We start from the raw sequence: 24737 nt of genomic DNA on the forward strand, positions 1-24737 counted from the left end.
TCAATGAAAATTTCTAACGATGAGGCATTGGATTATATTTAAGCTTTAGTGTTCTTCAATTAATATGGAAGAGAATAAGTGCATTTTTTAAAAGATGAAAATTTAATTTTTTCTACGCTAAATATTTTCATTCTAGCGCATAAAAGTTCGCTTTTTAATCGGTTTTTTAATAATAACCATGACGCGGCGATAGGCTAAATGCAATCCATTCATTCCCATTCGCCTAGAACGCCGCATAGCCGAAATTAAAAAAATGCGTACATTTTTTAATCAATTTTGTTACGCTTTCCTACCATTAGCCGATAATAATCCACTTTCCCCTGTGCTAATGAAATGAATATTCCAGCGATGCTGTGATTAAAAAACCTTGAACACAGACTCAGTAACTGGGAATTTCTAATACTACTTAGCTGTGTTATACTAGCCACTGTTGCTCATTATCTTTGTTCTCGGTTACAGAACTGGAAGTCCCTTGTCATCAACGGCAAACCTAAAAATTACAGCGGCTGAAGATTCTACTGCAGACGCTGTCGCATCAAATAAGTACACTTTTACATTTGGAAATGCTTGTGAGTATTTATATATTTTATATTCATGCATTGTTTGCTGGTGCAAAAGGTTTTCATTGCCAATACTCTACAGCTGGGAAAATTGGACATGGTTGGTTCTTTCAAAACAAAAATGAACATCTGAATCGTGTGATATCCTCCGATCGCACCGGACGTTGAATATTTCGATAAATACATGAAATTTATGGATTTTTATCGAAAATATCTCAAGTATTTGCTTCTAAAATCGTTGCAGCCAAGTTCAACCCAGCACTCAATAAAGCCAGCATTCAAAATTCGTAGGGCCTAGTTCTGCGGCACAGCAGGTGGGTGAATTTTCCAATCAGGAATGACTATAAACCACTCATGCTAAATTTTGGAACGAAAAATGATTTAATAGCTACGAAAGTAACGCTATTCAGGTATTTTCATAATATCTCCGTCTCTCGCTGAATGGTTGATCGTTAGTATTAAAAATCCTAATATCTTACAAAAGTAGTGAAGGATTTGCGCCATTGAAAGATTTTATTTGGAAAGAAAGTAATACTTTTTCCTGCATTAACATTGCTTCATGAAATTATTACGTAAAAAGCTGAATAAAAGAACAAAGGAGCAATCGGTTTTATAAGATGCGCAAATAATTTCTTTCTGTTTCTAAAATAGTAATACAAGTTATCTGTGAGAAGATGGTTACAAATGAATTATTTAAAGTATAGTCTATCATAAGCTACTACTTTTTGCGGGAAAGCGGGAAATTAAGTAAAATAATTTTCGATAAATCCTTGTAAACAATCAGTTTTTCGAAATTTCCAGTGATTAACGCGATATGGAGGAATAATCAAATATTTTTTCACTTTGTGTTCGCATAATTTCAAGCTCGTTAATCATACATTAACATATTATGTCTAGTATTAAACATAATTATGTATAATACTAATAACATACGAGTCTCCCTCCAGAAATTTAACTCAGAAGCATTGACGGCCTCGGTGGCGGCGGGGTAACGTTCTCGCCTGCCAAACAAGAGGTCGCGGGTTCGAGTCCCGCCTGGGTAGGTTTCCCCTGCCCAGGGCATGGTTGTTCGTGTGCGTTTAATTATTAAATTTGTTGAATACCCCGATGTAAAATGGCCAACATGAGCTGTATTCGGTGGTATGGGAATAAAATAAAATAAAAATAAAAAAATAAAAATAAATATGATACATATTTTAGTTTTAGTTTGCTCTAGAATCATCGTTTCAGACTTCTAATCGAGTCATTAATTTGTATCATTTATCTATACATTAAACTTCATTGGAATAATGAATACCCCATGAAGATATATCCAATTTTTTAAATTCAAATTAATAAGCTGGCAAGAGTAAAAGTTACTTCTTAAATAAGGAGAATGGTATCTTTTTTGAATGAAATTTGAACTCTTCCTGCAGTTTTATGTTAATAATTAATTCATCTGAATCATTTTTTTAGTATGAGTGAGTTTCATAGTTGAATATAAATTATGTACTTTATAGTGAAGGCTGGTTCTGCAACCTACTATCTACTCAGAGCTGATATCGCCGATTACTCCGTGTTTTACTCCTGCGAAAATTATGGATTTGGAAAAAAAGGTATGTTTATTAATGATTTAAGTAAGAAATAATAAGCCAACAAACTGCGTGGGGTAGAACATACATAAATTGTCTATATTAAAGCGTTTGAAGTCTCATAAGGAAATCTGGACTTCACATCAGATTGCTGGAACTGAAGTTATTTTTTGCAAGAATAAAACTCTGAGATTTCAGTAATTGCTTTATTTACAATACATTCAGTGCAAAAAAATTACAGAAAACTTTCTTACTCTTACTCCTGTGACCATTCGAAACCTAGAAGGTCTTTGGACTCCCCTACAAGGCGCCTCCACATTCTACGTCCGCCTGCCATATCCAGCTGTGCTCCCATATTTCTCACATCCTTCTTAACTTCATCGCCCCAGCGCATTCTTGCTCTTCCTACCGGTCTTTTGCCTTTGAGTTTGCCTTCCAGAACTTGTTTCAGCATTGTTTCCTCACTTCTTCCATGGAGATGGCCCAGCCATCTTAATCTCTTGCTTTTAATTATTCCCACGATAGCTGGTCCTTTTTATAGGTCTCTAAACTCTTTGTTCTTCCTAATTATCCAATTTTCTCCTTCCTTCATTGGGCCGAATATTCTTCTTAAAATTTTCTTTCCAAAAGTAATGAGCTTCTCTTGTGATACTTTTGCAAAAGCCCGCGTTTCAGAGCCATACAATAATATTGGCATGACTGTCGTTTTATATATTCTATGTTTTGTTTTATATGACAAGATTATATTTTCAAATAGTTTTACTAGGCTCCAATACGATCATTAAACTGCTGCTATTCAGGCGTTCATATCTACATCTTTTTGTTGTTTTTCGTTAGCATCACTCCAAAATATTTAAATTGGTTAGTTTTTTCAATTTATAATTTAACACTGGTATATAGTACTTCCCTTTGCCCCCCTTTCTCCCAATTTTTTTGTAATTTGTTTTTTCATCGTTCACTTTTAAGCCTTCTAAGCCACAGTATTTAGAGGCTAGCTCTTTCAGGATAAATATTTGATCAATTGTAGCTATGTTTTTCATAAACGTAGCTTGATGGTCTCCTATCTTTCCCTCTAATTGATTTTTAAGTCTATTTAACAAAATTCTAGATATATTTTGTAAGTTGTATTATTAATGATATTCTCCTGTAGTTTTTGCAATCCAATTTATCTCCTTTCTTGTGTAAAGGAACAATTATACCCTATGCCCATTCTTTTGGCGTTCTTTCTGATCTCCATACCCTTGATATTAATTTATGTAAATATCCAATGACCTCTTCACATCCATTTGCCATTATTTCAAAAGGTATAACATCTTCACCGGTAGCTTTGCCTCTTTTAGAGTGTTTATAAAGATTTAGAGGATTTTATTATAATACAGATTTCATTTCCTCTAACGTTAGTTCAGGGCATGTGATGCTTTCATTTCTGGCCAGCTTTATATCCAATCTTATTTCATCTTCATTGTCTTCCACATCCATAATTTCTTCACAGTTTAAAAGCTCCCCAAAATATTCTTCCCAAGTTCTCAATATTTGGGCTGGTTCACTAGTTATCTTTTCATTCTTGTCCTTAACCCATATTACGGTAGGTTTAAAGCCTTTTTGAAAGAATCTTATTTTTATATAAAAATCTTTTGAATTATTTTGAGTGCAGTCTTGCTCTACCCTCATAATTGTATTGCTAATGCATTTTCTTTTTTCTGGTCCTAGGATTTTGCTTACTTTCGTTTTGGTAAATAAATATCCTTCTTTGACTTCCTATGATTTTTCTACAACAGCTTTCTCTTCTTTTGGCCTCTTTCTTTCTATTATCAAGATTAGGTATGTCTCATTAAACTATTGATTTCTCGGCATACTTTTCATATTGTAGACCTTTATAGCTGCTTCTTTTATTTTGTCTTTAAGATTTGTCCACATGTTTTCCACTTTTTCTTGTTCCGTTGTCGTATTTTCTTCAATGTCCTCCATTAAAACAGAAAATCTATTTTTAGCTCAATTTGGTATTCATTCAGTTTGTTGTTTTCAAAGTATATACTGTCTTAAACTTTATTTTTGTTCAGTATTTCTGTTTTTATTCTTTGTCTTATCGTTGTCATCACTACGTTATGAACTGACCCATATTCTGCTCCTATGAGGCTCATTACCTGAGTCACTAAACCTAAATGTCTTAAAAAATTAATATAAAGTTGTCAGAAGATAAAGAACCTGATTCTTTTTTGGAAGAGGTATTCGAAAAGGTTTTTGTAGTGTTTTTTTTTTATTAGTGTTCAGCTTCAGGGAACATTCACTAATAAAATAATATATTCATAGTATATTTTTAAATTTCATAACCTTTGAAATTCTTACCTTTCACGGTACTTTTTCCTGGAAAATTGCTATTGATTTAAGAAATCGTATGTAATTCTTAAGAGCAAAAATAGCGGGGGGAGGCCCTATCTTTCCTGTAAGGAGGGCCCCATCATGAGACCCAAGCTGAGGGCCCCCAGTCATCCCAGCATTTTTAGCTCAAGCTGCAGAATGTTTTTTGTCGTAAAGACTATTATACCATAACTCATAAGTATAAAATCGCAATATTTCCATGCTAACTTTAAATATGGATTTAATAGTGTTTCTCAACATGATGTAATGATACATGAATCCATAGCATCACTGATTTATGCTAAATACCAAGAAAAAGTAAAACCGTCAGGATATTGCCACTCTAACCTGATACGTCTCCTGCAATGAAGCAATTACTGTTACAATTAATGTTGAGCCACCAAAGATTACTGATTACACTAAACTCCGATGGGGAATAATATCCAAAAGTACTCTATGGTAGAACGTTTGTCTTATTAACGAGACTTTTAAAACTTAGCAATTATTATCCTTTGCATAATATACACAAGAACAAACTATCTCTCCACATAGATCAACATCCGTGAACTAACTGCTTCGTTTCTTCTTCCTCCAATATTTGTATCAACTGTTGGAGCCCTGGAAGCTCTGCTCATTTCCTTCATTCCTTTATAATTCACAAATACAATTGTATCACATGCTTAAAATATTTTGTACATAAAGAGCCCTTGCATAAGCATGCTGGAATAGTGCGCGGCCGTATGGCGGCAACAAATTAAGGTTTAACGGGTCGATGCCTAGCATACATTATGTATAGGACAGCGTTGAAGGTTAAAATTGACAATGTAGGCTTTTACAACATTAATAATAATAATAATAAAATCCAAGCTCACCTCGATGCGCAAAGAATAATGACAGAAGAGCAAAAAGGCTGCTACAAATATTCAAAAGGATGCAAAGATTAATTAATAATAGACTCCATAGTAACGCAACAGGCCCTGAAGAAACAGCGAAACTTAAGCATAACTTTTATATGGACTATACATAAATTGTCTATATTAAAGCGTTTGAAGTCTCATAAGGAAATCTGGACTTCACATCAGATTGCTGGAACTGAAGTTATTTTTTGCAAGAATAAAACTCTGAGATTTCAGTAATTGCTTTATTTACAATACATTCAGTGCAAAAAAATTACAGAAAACTTTCTTACTCTTACTCCTGTGACCATTCGAAACCTAGAAGGTCTTTGGACTCCCCTACAAGGCGCCTCCACATTCTACGTCCGCCTGCCATATCCAGCTGTGCTCCCATATTTCTCACATCCTTCTTAACTTCATCGCCCCAGCGCATTCTTGCTCTTCCTACCGGTCTTTTGCCTTTGAGTTTGCCTTCCAGAACTTGTTTCAGCATTGTTTCCTCACTTCTTCCATGGAGATGGCCCAGCCATCTTAATCTCTTGCTTTTAATTATTCCCACGATAGCTGGTCCTTTTTATAGGTCTCTAAACTCTTTGTTCTTCCTAATTATCCAATTTTCTCCTTCCTTCATTGGGCCGAATATTCTTCTTAAAATTTTCTTTCCAAAAGTAATGAGCTTCTCTTGTGATACTTTTGCAAAAGCCCGCGTTTCAGAGCCATACAATAATATTGGCATGACTGTCGTTTTATATATTCTATGTTTTGTTTTATATGACAAGATTATATTTTCAAATAGTTTTACTAGGCTCCAATACGATCATTAAACTGCTGCTATTCAGGCGTTCATATCTACATCTTTTTGTTGTTTTTCGTTAGCATCACTCCAAAATATTTAAATTGGTTAGTTTTTTCAATTTATAATTTAACACTGGTATATAGTACTTCCCTTTGCCCCCCTTTCTCCCAATTTTTTTGTAATTTGTTTTTTCATCGTTCACTTTTAAGCCTTCTAAGCCACAGTATTTAGAGGCTAGCTCTTTCAGGATAAATATTTGATCAATTGTAGCTATGTTTTTCATAAACGTAGCTTGATGGTCTCCTATCTTTCCCTCTAATTGATTTTTAAGTCTATTTAACAAAATTCTAGATATATTTTGTAAGTTGTATTATTAATGATATTCTCCTGTAGTTTTTGCAATCCAATTTATCTCCTTTCTTGTGTAAAGGAACAATTATACCCTATGCCCATTCTTTTGGCGTTCTTTCTGATCTCCATACCCTTGATATTAATTTATGTAAATATCCAATGACCTCTTCACATCCATTTGCCATTATTTCAAAAGGTATAACATCTTCACCGGTAGCTTTGCCTCTTTTAGAGTGTTTATAAAGATTTAGAGGATTTTATTATAATACAGATTTCATTTCCTCTAACGTTAGTTCAGGGCATGTGATGCTTTCATTTCTGGCCAGCTTTATATCCAATCTTATTTCATCTTCATTGTCTTCCACATCCATAATTTCTTCACAGTTTAAAAGCTCCCCAAAATATTCTTCCCAAGTTCTCAATATTTGGGCTGGTTCACTAGTTATCTTTTCATTCTTGTCCTTAACCCATATTACGGTAGGTTTAAAGCCTTTTTGAAAGAATCTTATTTTTATATAAAAATCTTTTGAATTATTTTGAGTGCAGTCTTGCTCTACCCTCATAATTGTATTGCTAATGCATTTTCTTTTTTCTGGTCCTAGGATTTTGCTTACTTTCGTTTTGGTAAATAAATATCCTTCTTTGACTTCCTATGATTTTTCTACAACAGCTTTCTCTTCTTTTGGCCTCTTTCTTTCTATTATCAAGATTAGGTATGTCTCATTAAACTATTGATTTCTCGGCATACTTTTCATATTGTAGACCTTTATAGCTGCTTCTTTTATTTTGTCTTTAAGATTTGTCCACATGTTTTCCACTTTTTCTTGTTCCGTTGTCGTATTTTCTTCAATGTCCTCCATTAAAACAGAAAATCTATTTTTAGCTCAATTTGGTATTCATTCAGTTTGTTGTTTTCAAAGTATATACTGTCTTAAACTTTATTTTTGTTCAGTATTTCTGTTTTTATTCTTTGTCTTATCGTTGTCATCACTACGTTATGAACTGACCCATATTCTGCTCCTATGAGGCTCATTACCTGAGTCACTAAACCTAAATGTCTTAAAAAATTAATATAAAGTTGTCAGAAGATAAAGAACCTGATTCTTTTTTGGAAGAGGTATTCGAAAAGGTTTTTGTAGTGTTTTTTTTTTATTAGTGTTCAGCTTCAGGGAACATTCACTAATAAAATAATATATTCATAGTATATTTTTAAATTTCATAACCTTTGAAATTCTTACCTTTCACGGTACTTTTTCCTGGAAAATTGCTATTGATTTAAGAAATCGTATGTAATTCTTAAGAGCAAAAATAGCGGGGGGAGGCCCAATCTTTCCTGTAAGGAGGGCCCCATCATGAGACCCAAGCTGAGGGCCCCCAGTCATCCCAGCATTTTTAGCTCAAGCTGCAGAATGTTTTTTGTCGTAAAGACTATTATACCATAACTCATAAGTATAAAATCGCAATATTTCCATGCTAACTTTAAATATGGATTTAATAGTGTTTCTCAACATGATGTAATGATACATGAATCCATAGCATCACTGATTTATGCTAAATACCAAGAAAAAGTAAAACCGTCAGGATATTGCCACTCTAACCTGATACGTCTCCTGCAATGAAGCAATTACTGTTACAATTAATGTTGAGCCACCAAAGATTACTGATTACACTAAACTCCGATGGGGAATAATATCCAAAAGTACTCTATGGTAGAACGTTTGTCTTATTAACGAGACTTTTAAAACTTAGCAATTATTATCCTTTGCATAATATACACAAGAACAAACTATCTCTCCACATAGATCAACATCCGTGAACTAACTGCTTCGTTTCTTCTTCCTCCAATATTTGTATCAACTGTTGGAGCCCTGGAAGCTCTGCTCATTTCCTTCATTCCTTTATAATTCACAAATACAATTGTATCACATGCTTAAAATATTTTGTACATAAAGAGCCCTTGCATAAGCATGCTGGAATAGTGCGCGGCCGTATGGCGGCAACAAATTAAGGTTTAACGGGTCGATGCCTAGCATACATTATGTATAGGACAGCGTTGAAGGTTAAAATTGACAATGTAGGCTTTTACAACATTAATAATAATAATAATAAAATCCAAGCTCACCTCGATGCGCAAAGAATAATGACAGAAGAGCAAAAAGGCTGCTACAAATATTCAAAAGGATGCAAAGATTAATTAATAATAGACTCCATAGTAACGCAACAGGCCCTGAAGAAACAGCGAAACTTAAGCATAACTTTTATATGGACTATAAAAAAGCTTTTGACTCGATACCTCACTCTTACTTACTGGAGGTACTTAAAATATATAAAATTACCCCAAATATATTAGCCTTCTTTGAACTGATAATGCAAAAATGGTCAACAACAATTAAATTGAGCACAATAAATGGAACGCAGCAGTCTAGAACAATATACTTCCGCAAAGGGATATTCCAAGGCAACTCCCTCAGTGCTCTATGGTTTTTTATGTGTCTAAACCCTCTAAGTAAAGCACTGAAGCATACAGGTTATGGATTTAAGATAGCCACAAGCCCAAAAAACAGCTACACCCTAAACCATCTGTTATACATGAATGACTTGAAGTTGCACGGGAACTCGCCCATGCAGTTACAAAAACTGCTAACCATAACTAACAATTTTACTAAAGGCGTCAGAATGGAATTCCGTATAGACAAATGCAAATCCATTCATCTACAGAGGGGAAAACTAACAGCCATAGATGGTTATACCCTCGATGAAAATACTTTAATAGAAAACCTTAAAGAAACCGAAAATTACCGATACCCAGGCATTGCCCAACTAATGGGCATACCCCATACACAGTTAAAAGACAATATAAAGAAAGAACTTAGCAGCAGAATAGAAAATATCCTGAAAACGGAACTTCACGGGCGGAATAAAGTAAAAGCCATCAATACTTTTGCAATACCAATCGTTCTCTATACCTTTGGAATTATCAAATGGACCTTGACCGATCTTAATGAAATAAACAGAATTGTGAGAACCCTTCTTACAAAACACCGTTTACACCACCCAAAGAGCTCCACAGAAAGAGTAATACTTCCCACATATGAAGGAGGACTTGGTATTCTTGATGCTGTACAGCTTCACTATGAGCAAATTGCTGATCTAAGACAATACTTCTATGGCAAAGGAGTCAAATGCAAACTTTTTGAAATAGTATGTAAAACAGACACTCACTACACACCACTACATCTAAGCAACCGTGAACTAGACATCCCGATTCAAACTAAAGAACAACTTATCGATCAATGGAAAAGTAAAGAGCTCCATGGGCACCATCCTCATCAGTTAAACATGCCACACATAGATAAAGAGGCTTCAAATATATGGTTGAAACAAGGGTATATATATATGGGGAAACAATCGGATTTATGAGGGCCATTCAAGATCGCATAATATTGACGAGGAACTACAGAAAGTTAATATTAAAAGAAAACGTAACCAGCGATTAGTGCAGAAGATGCAAGAACCAATCTGAGACAATAGAGCATATTATGGGAAGCTGCACGGCCCTAGCAGCAAATGAATATACCAGTAGACATGACAATGTAGCCAAAAACATACACCAAGAACTGGCAAGAAAAAATATGCCCAATAGTGATAACAACAACAGGAATCACACCGTGTGAAGTTCTACACCAGCTAAAAAAGCTAAACTTGGAGAAAATTCTACCAAAAATACAAAAATCAGTCATCCTGGACACCTGTCATATTGTCCGACGGTTCCTTTCAACAGAATAATAACGGAAGTAATAACAAAACACAGTTGAACTTGACTTGGTCCGTTCACTGTGAACAATCCTTGTAAGATAGCAAGAGGGAAAAAGGAAAATAACAATAATAATAATAATTATTATTATTATTATTATTCCTTAGTTTTCTTCAGTTTTCACTGAGTGGCTTTAGTGTTAAGAGCACGGGTTCTCACCAAGGTAATTCTTTACTGTTGAATTGCGTTGAGAAATTTTCTCGTGATATGACAGGTTGAAATTATTACAGCCTTTTGTAGTTTGATGTATGTATTTGGATGGAGGTTGAGTATTTTGAAACTATTTTGTATATGTTTTGGGATGATACCGGTAGCTGAGATGACAATTGGAGCTATATAAACCTGTTCCATATTTCATATTCTTTTTATTTCTATTGCCAATTCTTGGTACTTGTTAATTTTTCCTGTAATTGTCTTTTCGATGTTATGCGACAGTGGCACGGCATTATCAACTATGTAGAAAATTCTATATTTCTTGTCAATCAACATTATATCTGGTCTATTATTACCTATAGTTTTATCTGTTTGAACAGGCAGATCGTAATAGATTTTAAATGCGCCGTTTTCAAGCACTGTTTCAGGGTGGTACACATAATATGGGGTCTTAGTAACTATTAACTTGTGTTGGTAGGCCAGTTTTTGGTGGATAATTTTTGCAACTTGATTATGTCTACTTAAATATTCTGTATTAGCTAGCACCTTACAGCCAGATATAATGTGCTGGATTGTTTCGGGTACTTGAAAACACCTTCTACATTTGACATCTGTTATGCTTTTATCACCAAGGATGTACTTTGCATAATTTTTAGTGCGGATAACCTGGTCTTGTATTGCAAGCATGAACCCTTCGGTTTCTCCATAAAGTTCACCCAATGACAACCATTTGTTTGATGAGATTTTATCAACATATGGTTGATTGAGGTCATTGATGTGTCGTCCATGTAGTTACTTCTGGGCCCATACTTCTACCTTTCTATTTAATAGAACAGCTCCTCTGTTGGTTGCTTCATCGGTCGCGCCATTTTTTAGATTTAATGGTGTTAATATATTGTCGGCATATACTATTGATTTGTGAAGCATCGAACTGTTTGATTTATCGTAAAAGAAATGTTTTAGTCCATGAATTTACTTTTTGAGGAGCTGTTGTATATCAATTAACCCCCTACCTCCCATATAGCGGGGTAGCGTTAGCCTCTCTATTGCAGCCTTTGGGTGATGTAAATTAAATTTTATTATTATTATTATTATTATAAACCTCTTTATTGGGCGAGATTGGGACAAGAAAGTCCCATCTTTCATCTCGCCCCTCGTCAAACATGAAATATATGCAGTTAAATACATTGTCAAGTTGCTCATAAAACTGTTTACGTGTAATTCATATGCCGAATACAGGCTGCGTAGTGCCTTATAGTAATCCCTGACGCCTGTTGGCTTCTTTCCTGTCAATCGTCCCTCTTTAATAGATCTTTCACTTATCTCGCATTTCTGTGATACCTCCAAAACTGTATATTTTATGTAACTCTTAACTGTAACGTATCTGAATTTTCTGATCTCACAGCTCAGCCTCTCACGTCTTCGAACTTCACTTGCAGTCATTTCCATTATTTCTTTTCGGGAATCAACTGTAATAACCTCTTAATAAGTCTCAAGTATTTATAGTTTAATTCCTTTCATTCCTTCTTCTTTCTTTTTCTGTCGTCGTACACTTTCAGTTATATCCTATATTTCATTCAAGAGGAAAATGAACGGCAAGGTGACTCTTTCGGCGTCAGGGACGCGTTTTTTGGTGGAAATTCTTCCTCAAGAAATATTATTTAGGGAGAATATGTCCTCAAAGCTAGGCGTAGGTATAGTTCCTGTTGGCGCTAAGGTGAAGAGAGAGGATCGCGATCCAAAACACATACTGCACCATGTCTCCAATTAGGATATCAAAATACAGTGGGAGTTAAGCTAAAACAGTTCATTAGATTAATACATTTTCTTACTTGATAACATTCTTCATTTGAGAACTCAGTGTTAACTTCACCTCATAAAATCAAAGATTCCTTATAGTTTTCAGCCCTTAATCAAGCAGGATCATTAAATTATCTACATTAAGGTTGATATCCCCATCTGGAGTATGATACATACAGATGACAACAACATATAAATAAATAAACTTAACAATCGAAATTTCAAAAAGATTGTGCATGGCAATCACATGTTTAAGGCTAATTGATTGAAAAATAACACCATTTCTAACTGATGCAAACTTTCTTCCATTTTAATCCCAGTTATGCAGAAGTAGCTTCCCACAGAATAACCAAGTGCTATTACTATTTGACTCTCCTTTAGGACATTCATATTATATTCTTTGGAGCTCCTCAAAGTATATGATATTTGAAGTAGCAATCATTTATATATGTACCTAGGTAAAATACTTTCCATTTGTTACTCTCCCCACTATGTGAAAAAATAATACACCACCACCTTTAATGATAATAATGTATCTTATTGTAACCAGACGTCATGTACCATTTGGTTCACTATGCTTCTTATATATGCTCCTATTTCCTTGATCCTTTCGCCTAGAAGAAGCTTATCAGTATCAATAGGCACTCATATAGTTCTGATAGTTGTTTTTTAGACACTATACTGATAGTTTTGTGTTGGTTAACATGCTCTCAAATGATTACTTGAAGTCAGGTTCATTCTTATAATGCCAGCTGGATGCCTTAACATTATTATGTCTTTTAGATGAGAAGTGCTTTTCTATAAGTCTCCACTGAAGAGTAAGGTGGATTAGAGAGGTTAAATAAGGTAGAAGTGCTATATGGATATGGTGACTGAATAAGCCAATGCAATCAATCTTAGGATTGGTAGAATATTAATTGCGTTTTGCTTGGTTACGCTGTTAGTAGGGCCCGCCCACTTTGTGACGGTGCGTGATTCGTCGTCCCTTCACTTCCTTCCCTATCCCCTCCTCGGTGGCGTCGTCGGGCTCTCATCGCGGCGGCGCCTCCTTCCTTGTTCCTTCCAGTCCTCCCCCTTCTGTGGTGCAGAGGTAATAAGCTTCAAGCTTCAGACCTCGGCCCAGGAGCGTAACCTCGCGAGCCCGCCCTAGGGTTTCGTATCCATTGTCCATTGTCCGGTGGTGAGAGTCTAGCGATTTGATCGATGGATTTTTCTTCCTCATAGGAAAACCCACTAAAATCGCTGGCACATTAATGGCTTTGCCTGGTTTCACTAATAGTAGAGCCCTCTTCGCTTCTATAGCGTTGAGGTGTCGTTCCCTCGTCCTGTCCCTACCGTACCTTTCCTTTCCCAGAGGCATCGACGGGCTCCTATCGAGGCGGCGCCTCTTTTCCTTTTTCCTTCCTTTCCACCCCCTCCCCGGGTGATCGAGCGTGTAAGCCACGGGCTTGGTTCCCGGCCACCGTTCGTTAATCCCCGAAGGGTTCGCCCTGAACCCTCATACTCTTTGTCCGGTGGTGAGGTATAACGAGTTTTTCATTTCCCCTCGTATTTGAGTCGTGTACTCTATTATACTATTTTTCCGAACTGATGGCGGCTGGGTGGAAAATAGCAAGTAGCCAATCAGGAGTGCTACCTCTTCCACCTCTCCTTTTCCCTCCATCCCCTTCCCTTTTCTCCTCCGCTCCCTTCATCCGGCCGACCGGCGTTGCCAGCCTTGAGAATAACGGCACATTCGGGGGCGGCGGAAGATTCTCGGACGAACGCTGAGCGATTCGATTTGGCAACACTGCTAGCTGGAGAGCGATCTGCACTGCACGGAGTTCGGGGAGAGACTGCGGGCTCTTACACACTTTCTACTATAGCTCTTTTGTGATTGGATAGATGAGTGGGTGGGTTTCAAGCACGCTCAAGGTCAGACGCCGTCAGTTCGGAAAAGGGGTATAAGTGTTTGAAATTCGTCTCTGAGGTACGCTGGTGTATTTGTCTGTAAAATGTGAAAGTGAAGACAAAGGATATGCAGCAGGCGTCGTGAACTAGGTTTTAACCAGTTGAGATTCTTAATATGATTGGTGGTATTATCTGATATTTGTAAATTAAATATGAACCTGATGCAGGCGTTGAAGGAGCGGTGAAGTTTATTCGACAGCACCTGAGATATGTCTTGAAAGGCAACATCGGCATATTCAAAATGGGGAAGTATTAAAGTGGAAATTAATTGCTTCTTTAAGGAGAGAATGATAATGATTTTAATACGAATTAATGGAAATAATGACTTATTCAACCTTTACATATCTTTGCTATATGATATAACCAAGGCAGACATTCATCAATGATCAATCCTAGATAAATAACTTCGTCACATTACTTCATTGGAAAATCAGAGATGCGCATTTGCGGTAATTGATCCCTGTCGATTGAATTGAGTATTTTACTACATCCAATTATGATAGCTTGCTACTTACTAGGGTTTATACTTAAAAAGTTGGATTTGCTCCAATTGTTGATATTTTCTAGGTCATTATTTTTATTACAAATTTCATTTGAACAGGCTTTTAAAATTTGAATTTAGGTACACTTGGAGATCGTCAGCATAAAGATAATACTATGATATACTGATGAAAGAGAATAGAAGAGGTCCTAGACAAGAGGAACAACCTGTTCAATTCTGGATGCCTATCATGTACATCTTGCCATAAAGAGCAAAGTTTTTGCCAAGGAAGGGGAGGGGAAGACTCTAGTAAGTGGTATGGGTCGTACCACAGCGACGCCGCCGGGGTGCGGGGTAACGCCCTGGGGGGTGGATTGCATCACTACGAACGATATCTCGTAAGCGCTTAGAGATAGGTCAAAGCAAACATAAAATCGTCATAATATGCTTTATTTTTACGTTTTACATTCGGGTAGCACTTTTCGGCCTCAAAAACTCAATTGAGGGTTCTCAGTACTTAGGGCTCTTGGGGCACGGGTTGCCGTTATCTAAAAGTAACCAAATTGTAACAAGTGAATATAAACCTCATTTGGATCATCTTGAGACCAGGAAAATATAACTTTTCTCATTTCTGAATAATGAGGATCCGTCCACTGTACATGATTTAGGAAGAGGAATATTTATTAAGCTATTTCACAATTATTACTTGCAGAATATGCCATGATATGGATGGTAGCAGATTCCCCTTCCACCGCAAATGTCAATGCAGCTTTGGCAGCGCTGGAAGCCCAAGGTTATCCACTACATGCACTGAGAAGAACCTACGATGGAGCCTCTTGTTAACATTAATTTTTTTAGACTCTGTTGCCTTTGACATATAACAGTTTTAAATTATTTAGAAAGTAAAATTTTAGTAGCATACAAAAAATTATCGCATTATTTTTTTCAATTACAAAATTCCCTAGCAGAATTCAACGCAACAAACTTTTACCCAACATTGGTGCAATATTCGCTGTATGCACAGTCACTTTCAAAAGTTTTAGGACAATGTTTGTGCCGCCACACCTGCTTCTCGAGGAATTTTAGTTTCCCTCACTCATTTTTTTTCCTTGCTTACTCACCGATAACATTTCCCTTGTGGGTGAAGATATATGCACTCCAAGGGAGATTTTGCTTGCAAATTGATCATCTTAACCCAAAACGAAATCCTATCCGTGCGTAACCAAGGAAAACAAAAAGAGTAAGGGAAACTAAAATTCCTCGAGAAGCAGAATTGGCGGCACAAACTTCGCCCTATAACTTTTGAAAGTGCTGCTCATTAGAGTTTTGACAGCCTAGTATCATCTGCCAACATTGGCCCAACATTGTATCGATAACTTTTACCATTGGTAAAATTATTTTGGCCACTGATGTCAACCTAGCCATGGCTTGCTTTTGCATGATTGAGGTCTGTTTTTTAAAACATTTTTGTCTATTGTCAAGATGGTTATAGTTACTTAGTAAAAAGTCATTCCAATGCAAAGTAGAAGCCCTATGAACCACCACATACATAAAATTCAAGAAATACTTATAAGAGTGAGCAGAATGAGAATATCATTGCCTTACAAAAATTAAATAAAGGGACTGGGAGTTAAGATATTTTGCTCAAATTCTTGGCTAATGGTGATACTATACCTTCTCATAACCATTATAAATATTTCTGGAATTTTATCTGCATAGTAATATTTTTACTGATACACATGGTTCATTGATGGTAAAACTGACTCAATGAAAAGGAAATTGCGCGATGGAAAGTAGTACTGTGAAAATTACTATTGAAAAACCATAACCTTTAGGATTCAATGTAATGATATATTTTGAATGACTTGATTTGAATGACTTGAACTGGAGCGATATAAGTGGGTCGTAAATGCCTTTAAAATTTGCAGTTTTGAATGCAGCAAACAATTTTAATTCATGAGGTTGCTGGTTACAACTTGTGTGCCTTACCAGTGTGGTATTGCGTACGAAATACAAAATTCATTTTCTAGAGGAACTTGATTTGTAATAACTCAAGTGTGAATGTGGAGCTATTCATATTGAGTAAATTAGTCAAAATGTTAAAGAAAGGAAGTAAGGAAAGATTGTTTATAATCCACACACCAAATGGTTTTAAAACTACTGCCCTACTACCAGTGCCTTACATACCTTAAAGAAAGGAAACATGAAAAATATGCCAGAAGAAAGGACACCACGTCGTTATTTGCTATTCAGATCATGTAAGTGATTTCCAACCACTGATATTTCACCGAGAGAAGGAAGGACCATGACTCGATGCTTTAGAGCTTTATCAGAGTTCATGCAATTGGTCCAAGCCTAAAGCTGCCACTACTCGGCTGGTGATTGAGAGACCCTGGTTTAAAATATCGGATAAAACATACTAACACCTACACAAAAAACAACCTAGGACAGCATGTGGATGCGTTGGCCCAAGACAGTAAAGGATGAGAAGTGTTGTTGGTAAGGAACAAAAAGTGTCAGCAACACAGCCTCGTTCCACGGCCTTTTGAGAATGGTGTTCTTAATATCAGTCATTTTATTTCACCTTATGTGACCTACTTAATACTTAGAAGCCAAAAATGAATGAGCGTGAGTATTTTTTCCAATTTTGGTATCTCACCGACTATGCTGATGGTCGCGGGTTCGAATCTCACGAGTTTCATGTCGTAAATTGTCTAATGGGTTTTAACTATAATTTATGCATCTTTTACCTTAAAATTATACTGTTTTAAGCTCTCCATGAACATCAGGTTATTGCCAATCGTAATGACATCTATATCGAGATTTCTAAAAATTGTTTAAAAAATGCTTAAATGCTAAAAACAGCTGAAAAAAATGTTAACATGAAGATATATCGTAAAAATAATGCCAAAATTATATTCAAACGATCAAAACCAGTTAGGGACTCTCACTTTTGTTGCTAGTTTAGGTAAAATTATGACGTTATTAATTTTAGCCAGCTTTTTTCGATTTGGGACCACTGTGCGCCGTCGGCGTTTCATCCCTCGAGTGATTCGTTTTCGTTAACAACCCTTCCGTTTTCATGTAGTAGGAGCGTAATGACGCCTCTAAGTCATGAAAAGAGGAAAATAAACCGTCTTTTTTTTTATATTTTACTTCGGCAAAATGGCTCAATGTAATTTTTTTTGGCGTAACCTATCTTTCTCTTGCATCTCTCAAATTTATGAAAACTATGAAACTTTTGTTACTACTCGACCTAATCTCCCTGCAGGCGTATATATTTTAGCAATGTTGACGCCATAATTCCCTGGTAGCGGCGAAGGCTTCTTTAGGAATCTCTTTTGTCCACTGGATAATTGCCTGAATTGCTTTGATTTGTTGTCACTTGATATTCTTCCTTCATTAAATTTTCGCAACCATGGATATACGAGGGTTACCCAGAAAGTAATGCACCATATTTTTTTCTTCGAAATTTATCTATCGCACATTATGAAAAAACACACACGACAGAATGATGTTTCCACTATACAGCCTAATTTTTCACGTAACCTCCGTCCAGTTTTGTGGCCTTCCTCGAGCGCGAAACAAGAACGTGTATACCCTGTTTGTAATAATCCTTATTCTGGCCACGGAACCATTTCTTCGCAAAGTGAATCACGCCCTTCTCGTCTTCATACTGTCTTCCACGAATGGAATCCTGTAAATATCCAAACAAGTGGAAGGAAGAATAAGCAAACAAGTGGCAACAGATCAGAGCTGTAGGATGGATTGGGTAATTCTCTCCAACCCTATTTTGCCATTCGTCCTGCAATCCTCAAAATTGTGAGGGGCCGAGGGTTATCGTGTTGAATCAAAACATCTTTTCGATTGGTATGTTACCGAAGTCGCTGGCAGTACGTCTTGAGGTTTGTTAATGTGTTGATATATGCTTCTGAATTAATGGCTCCCATTTTGGCATCAAAAGCATGGTGATGGCAACATAAGCTCACTACAACATGTCAGGTGAGACAGCCGTGGATGGTCTCCCCAACCGCTGCAAATATTGTAGCACTGCTAAACCACGTTCTAATTCCCTCTTTTGCTGAGACTGGCGACTGCAGATGCTCCATAGGCTTTGCACAAACGTTTGTGAATATTCTCCATATTTATTTTCTCCGCATTGAAAAATACAATGACAGCACGCTGCTGGTAATGTACATCACGTACAGATACCATTTTGAAACGGTCCCGAAGCTAAGCTATCAGTCGTAATAGTCAGAAATTTTGTCCCCATGAAACTTTAGGTATTGCGTAGGAGAAGTTTCAAATAGGCCAAATTGTTGCCGGCTGAGAAAAAAAATTGGTACATTACTTCCTGGGCAACCCTCGTACTTTCGACACATCCAAAACTCCATCACCACATGTCTTCTTCAACTATCGATGAATTTCAAATGGCGTCACACCATGGAAATCCACAAAGAGAATGTTTGCACGCTGTTCGTGTGAAGAAAAACGTCGTCATTTCAAGTATCTAAAACACATCTCATGCTAGACGCAGCCGAAAGAGTTCTATCTGTCCTACAGTTCATCTCTCCTCTATGTCACGTTTTGACAAAGAGTGCGCGCTCATTCTAAAACAACACATTGTTTTATTTGTTTACAGCCAGGATAAAAATAGGGCAAAATAATAGATAGAAATAGGGCACCTTACAACTTGAAAGCACCTCGTATTTAATTCTTATATATTTAACAGTGGTTTAATGGCGATTTCTGGGTCTACGCCGTATCCCCATCACCGTTCTTTCGACATTGGAACTGCGTTACTTTCTCTATCACGACTGTTACCGGAAATACAGCGTACAGAGTCGTGGTCCAAGGAAGAGGCAAAATGTGAGTATTCCTTCGGCGAAAAAAACTTTAATATCTTTCTGTGAAGCCAGTGCTACTCGATTTTCTGTATCAAGTGTTGTAAGTTGGGAGAATCAAATCCTACAGATATTTTATGGACCATATATGTCATGTATAATGCAATAGCTGCTATTTAATGATTGCAGAAGTATGCAATGCCGCTTTCCTCTGAAATTCAATGCAATTCCATTGAAATACAATGCCTGGAAATATATAATGTCCGTATGAATCTTCGAAAATAAAATTTAAAGATTAAAGATCATTTAATAGAGTTGTTGAGGCAAATGTAACAATGTATTCTTCATGAAATCTCCTTCACTACGAAGCTCGTGCCTTGATGAAAAAGAAATAATTATTAAAATCTGCATTTTTGCGGCTTTTACAGAGCGGGGTGGAGATAAAAGGCCAGTTTGCTAAAATGATATTTTCCGTCTTGATTCTCCATTATGTTATCCTTTAAGCTATATTTTAAATGTAAAGCACATAATATTAGATACATTTGCTACTATGAAGCTTTCCCTTTTCCAGTTTTACCTTTACCGAACAACAAAACAGGAAATGAAAGTTAATGTCGATTTTAATGTCAGAAAGACAATGTTTCACCGTTAAGCTACATCATCAGATATATTTAGTTTAAAGAACGTAAGTTTGTTATATAATTCGTTGTGATGACTTCGTAAAAAGTGTCAATGCTAAATTCGAGATAAACTGACTATAATTGTTATTTTGTCATGATTATGGTGATACAACCTTAATAATCACATGGCTTTGTCCAAATATTGGACGGGAACATATATTTCAAGCGGAATCTTACTACAATGTGAATAATCATTTCCTTAAATTTAGAGCGAATTTTTTTATTTCCCCTTTTCCATGAAAACATTTAATGGGGTAAATTGTTTGTTTTAAATCTAGAGGTGTACAAAAGTTTAAATTTGCGGCCGAAATATTTTATGAAAAGAATTATTTAGACTACTTCTTAAAATGATGTATTTTTACGCCAGAGAATGCCAGAGAAAGGAAATATTCTTGAACAAAAATGGAGCTACTTGACAAAGAGTAAGTATTGGTTCCCCTTCAAAGTATTTCCCCTACGTTCGTATAGTTAACAACCATGAATTTAGATTAAGGACGAAAAGACTCCTGCTCAAAGACAGACAGAGCGTACACCTTTCCAAACTTTCCTTAGGCACTCTTTGCAAGCCTCTTTTAAGATCAGACAGTTTCTTTTTTTTTTGACCTGGGAATTTTCGCGGGCAACAGGAGATCCACCGTCCCAAAGGTCCATAATTATAGGTTGTACTCAGTTTGGAAACCCTAAAGATAGAATTCCGCGTTTAAAAACCAATTATTTATGCAACATTAATTATCGCTTTTTATTCTGTTTTGCACGGCACTTTCAGCATGCCCAAAAATAGAGTCAAAGAATACAATGTCTAAAAAATGCTCTATTAGTATGTAATGAATTACTTCCTAACTTCTTTGAATGTATTCTCAATTCTTCTTTTTATGGAATGATCTCTTTGCCTGAGCTTTTCAATTGAACATTTCTTCCTGAAAAGAAAAATAACAGCATGTTGCAAAAAGAGAAAAGACTGACATAAATTAGTACACTGAAATGAGTTAAGTAGAGAAAAATCTGGGAAAAAAGGGCTGAGGAATTGTATCAGTTTTGTTACCGAGGAATCTACTGGACACCGATGGACGAATCAAGGTCTTTGTTTTCTTTTACTCCTAGTTTTGATATAAATAAATTAAGTTTCTAACTCAGCGCAAATACTACGATTTATAATACCAGTGACTTGGACTAAATTTTTTTTGGGAATAGAACAAATTGGGGAGATATTACCAACTGCTAAAGATTATTAACCCATTTACGGCGAAAGTTGCGAAAACGCAACATTATTAAGAAATGGAAAAAAAATGTTTCAAACATTTTACTCATAAAGAATTCTCTTATTTCGATAAATAATGGCTTGAAGTTATTTAAAGTGAGATTACAATGATTTTTTTTAAGCATTTAGATATTTTAAAAATTCTCAAAATGTTTAAATTATCAAGTCACATGATACGTAAGATAAATATGTTTTCATTTCATTTCATTTATTTTCCAATGGCAGCAGCCAATTTACAATAGTAATACAACAATTTACGATAAGTAATTCAATAATTTACAATAATATACAGTAATAATACACAGTGATAATTTACAGTAATAATATAAAGTGGTATATGAAACATAAGATGGTATCAAGTTTGTAAAATATCAGAGGGGAGTGTGACAACGAAGAAGGTTAGACAAAGTAAAGTGAACAAGAGAATCAAGAACAAGAGAACGACATGTCAAAGAACCAGGAGAATGGAGGCCCGTCTGCGGAATCCTAAAGAGTTTATATGAGTACCTATTCTCTTTAATGTTTTATACGTCCATTATTACATTGGCATTTTATTTATTAAATATTGCAGCTTAAATTTGGTCTGGAATCAATATTAAACAAAAATCGGATCGGGAACATATTGTTACGTTTTTGCAACTATGCCGAATTCGGAATCCATAAGGCAGTTATGCAACCCGCGTCACAATATATTGCCGTCTCAGAGGAATACATCTGCCGTTTTTACACTCAGATATAATCCTACGCCTTTTTATGACACAGAGTCGTATTTGATAATTAAAATTAACAGGATGAAATTGTCGTATTTGATAATTAAAATTATTAGATATTATGTGCCAAGTGAGATGTAGTATTACTTAACCCAAAAGCATTATAAAATGGACATGCATTAAGGTTTGAAAGAAATGAGTCAAAGGAATATTTTCTCAGAAGAACATGTATTTCACAATTTCTAACTGCGTGTTTGTAACTGCAGATTTAATTAAGACAAATAATGACTAATTATGAATTACATGAAAATTATTTTTGGTGCAATGGAGCAAAATACTTTGTAGATTAATACATTTCGAAAACGAGGTTAAAGACGTAAATATAAATGTTCACTGTGACGGAATATTTGATGAACAGGATGAGACATCAGGTTCTCTTTTTAGCTCTTCTTATAATATATTCGCTTAGGCTCATCTCTTTCAAACCGTAATGCATATCTATTTTATAGTGAACTTTGGTTAAATAATTCTACATCTCACTAGACACATAATATCTGAGAATTTTAACTATCAAATGCGAGGATATCTGTCAAATACGCGGTTTAAAAAGGCGAAGGATTATATCTGATAGTAAAAACGGCAATTTCCACGAGACGGGAATATATGGTGATGAGGGTTGCATAACTGTCTTTAGATACCTAATTCTGCGAAAGTTTCAAAAACACAACATTTAATTTTACAATACGCAAATTCTTTGGAGGCCAATATTTTAAATTTACCTTATTTAGCATGTTATTAGGTAAAATGAGGCAAAATGAGGCAAAATGGTATGAAAAAATAATATGTTTTCAAGTATTTCTTTACTCGGCCGGTAATGTGTTAAGTTGTTGAAATTGAAGGATATGCGCTTGAAATTTGCCGAGGAAATTGCTGACGCATAAATAATACCTGCGTTGAATTGCGCTGAAAATAGATATAAAATGAAACGGTGAACATCTCAAAACAAACTCTTCTGAACGATTTGGACCTCTCACATTCCCTTGATATACTAATAAACACTAGCCAGTTGTCTGGTTTTCCAAGTACAGACATGAATGAAATAAATTGGCATGCAAGAATATGACTTGATTGGTCAAATCTAATCAAAATCTACTCTTTCGAGAATCAAATAATTAATTGTTGTAAGCTGACGGGTTTGAGTTAACAAAGCACGGGGAAAAAGGGCATGACACAAATGTACACCACTACATTAACTACATTACTGTGATTTGACGAAAATTGGAGAAATCCAAATCTGATTATCGCGTTGTTCTTAACCCTTTTGAGTGCCAACCTGTTTTCCAGGTACTTTGCTAAAAGTGCCGAGTCATTTTTGCTGATTTTTCAGTAGGTTAGGAAAAAAAATTAGGTCTAAAAAACAACTTAAGGTATATGTTCAAAAACTTTAAAAAGGTGAAACCACATATAATAAAGATTTCTTAATGTATTATTTGACGAATTTTTGGTAATATGAGTTATTTTTTATAATTAAAAGAAAATAGTTAATTTTAAAATAAAATGAAATCTGACTATTGCATCTAAGAGTGACATAGCATTGCATTTCGCGGGAGATAGGAGGAGGAGCGCGACAGAGCTTCCCAGCACTCTAGGGGTTAATAAATTCCCAGCTAATACTTCTCTGAACGTCACCGATGACGATTGGAAAGTGTTATCTAACGCTAAGTGGTCTCTATTGTTACCTTATTACTAACCTCTACTGTTAACCAGTCTTGAAACCATCCTTTCCAGACAAAGCAGTGCCATGGTTCCCAAATCCCATGCGTCAGTAAAAGAAGGCAAACACCTCACCCCTCCTTCCTGGAGGTGAATCCGTTACTGCTGACCGTCCCCTAAGAAAAAATACGCTCTGTCAAGATTAAAATGAAAGGGTGTGGTATCAGTTGCGTGCAGAGTTGCTGGGGCCTGCGGTTAAATTCGTCCAATCTCAGGCGTTACTTGGGCACATGCAAAAAAATAGTCCATTTCACCTGCGAATAAGATTTTTTCTCAAAAAAAGCATGTGTTCACGGTATATAAGAAACTTCTGGCGAGTTCTTCGCCATTTCTAGAGAAGAAGTCACTCGGCAGGTAAGTGAGAGCATTAGTACCTATTAAAAACTATAAGCTACCTGTTTCATATCTCTTAAAATTAATTGGAATTAGCATTTTTCTCGATTCGTACGAGTTGCGACCTTTATTTATGAAATAAATGGTAATGAACCTTACGTAAGTGCAATGCGATAAAGATAAGCAAGAAAAATTTGGAACTCGAATATCTACGCAATCATACTGAGAATATATATGCAGGTAATGAGTATTTTAGTTTCGACCGACCGTTTTTGAATCTAGCATTCCCTGAGTTATATTTTTGGCGCTACTCCGAAAAATATTTTTGTTTGAATACCATATGTTTCGTTGTTTACATTGAAGATACATTCAGCGTTACGTTGTTTGATGCAATGCATATTATTTTTAC

General features: G+C 35.8%; 1 protein-coding gene across 2 annotated transcripts in view; it reads right to left on the minus strand.

Moving 5' to 3' along the window:
* LOC124153677 (UDP-glucuronosyltransferase 2B7-like) overlaps window positions 1-24737 on the minus strand; it is a 372180-nt gene that overhangs the window by 88919 nt on the left and 258524 nt on the right. The gene's annotated exons all lie outside the window — the stretch shown is intronic.

The sequence above is a fragment of the Ischnura elegans genome, chromosome 2, assembly GCF_921293095.1.
Source record: "Ischnura elegans chromosome 2, ioIscEleg1.1, whole genome shotgun sequence".
Lineage (NCBI taxonomy): Eukaryota > Metazoa > Arthropoda > Insecta > Odonata > Coenagrionidae > Ischnura > Ischnura elegans.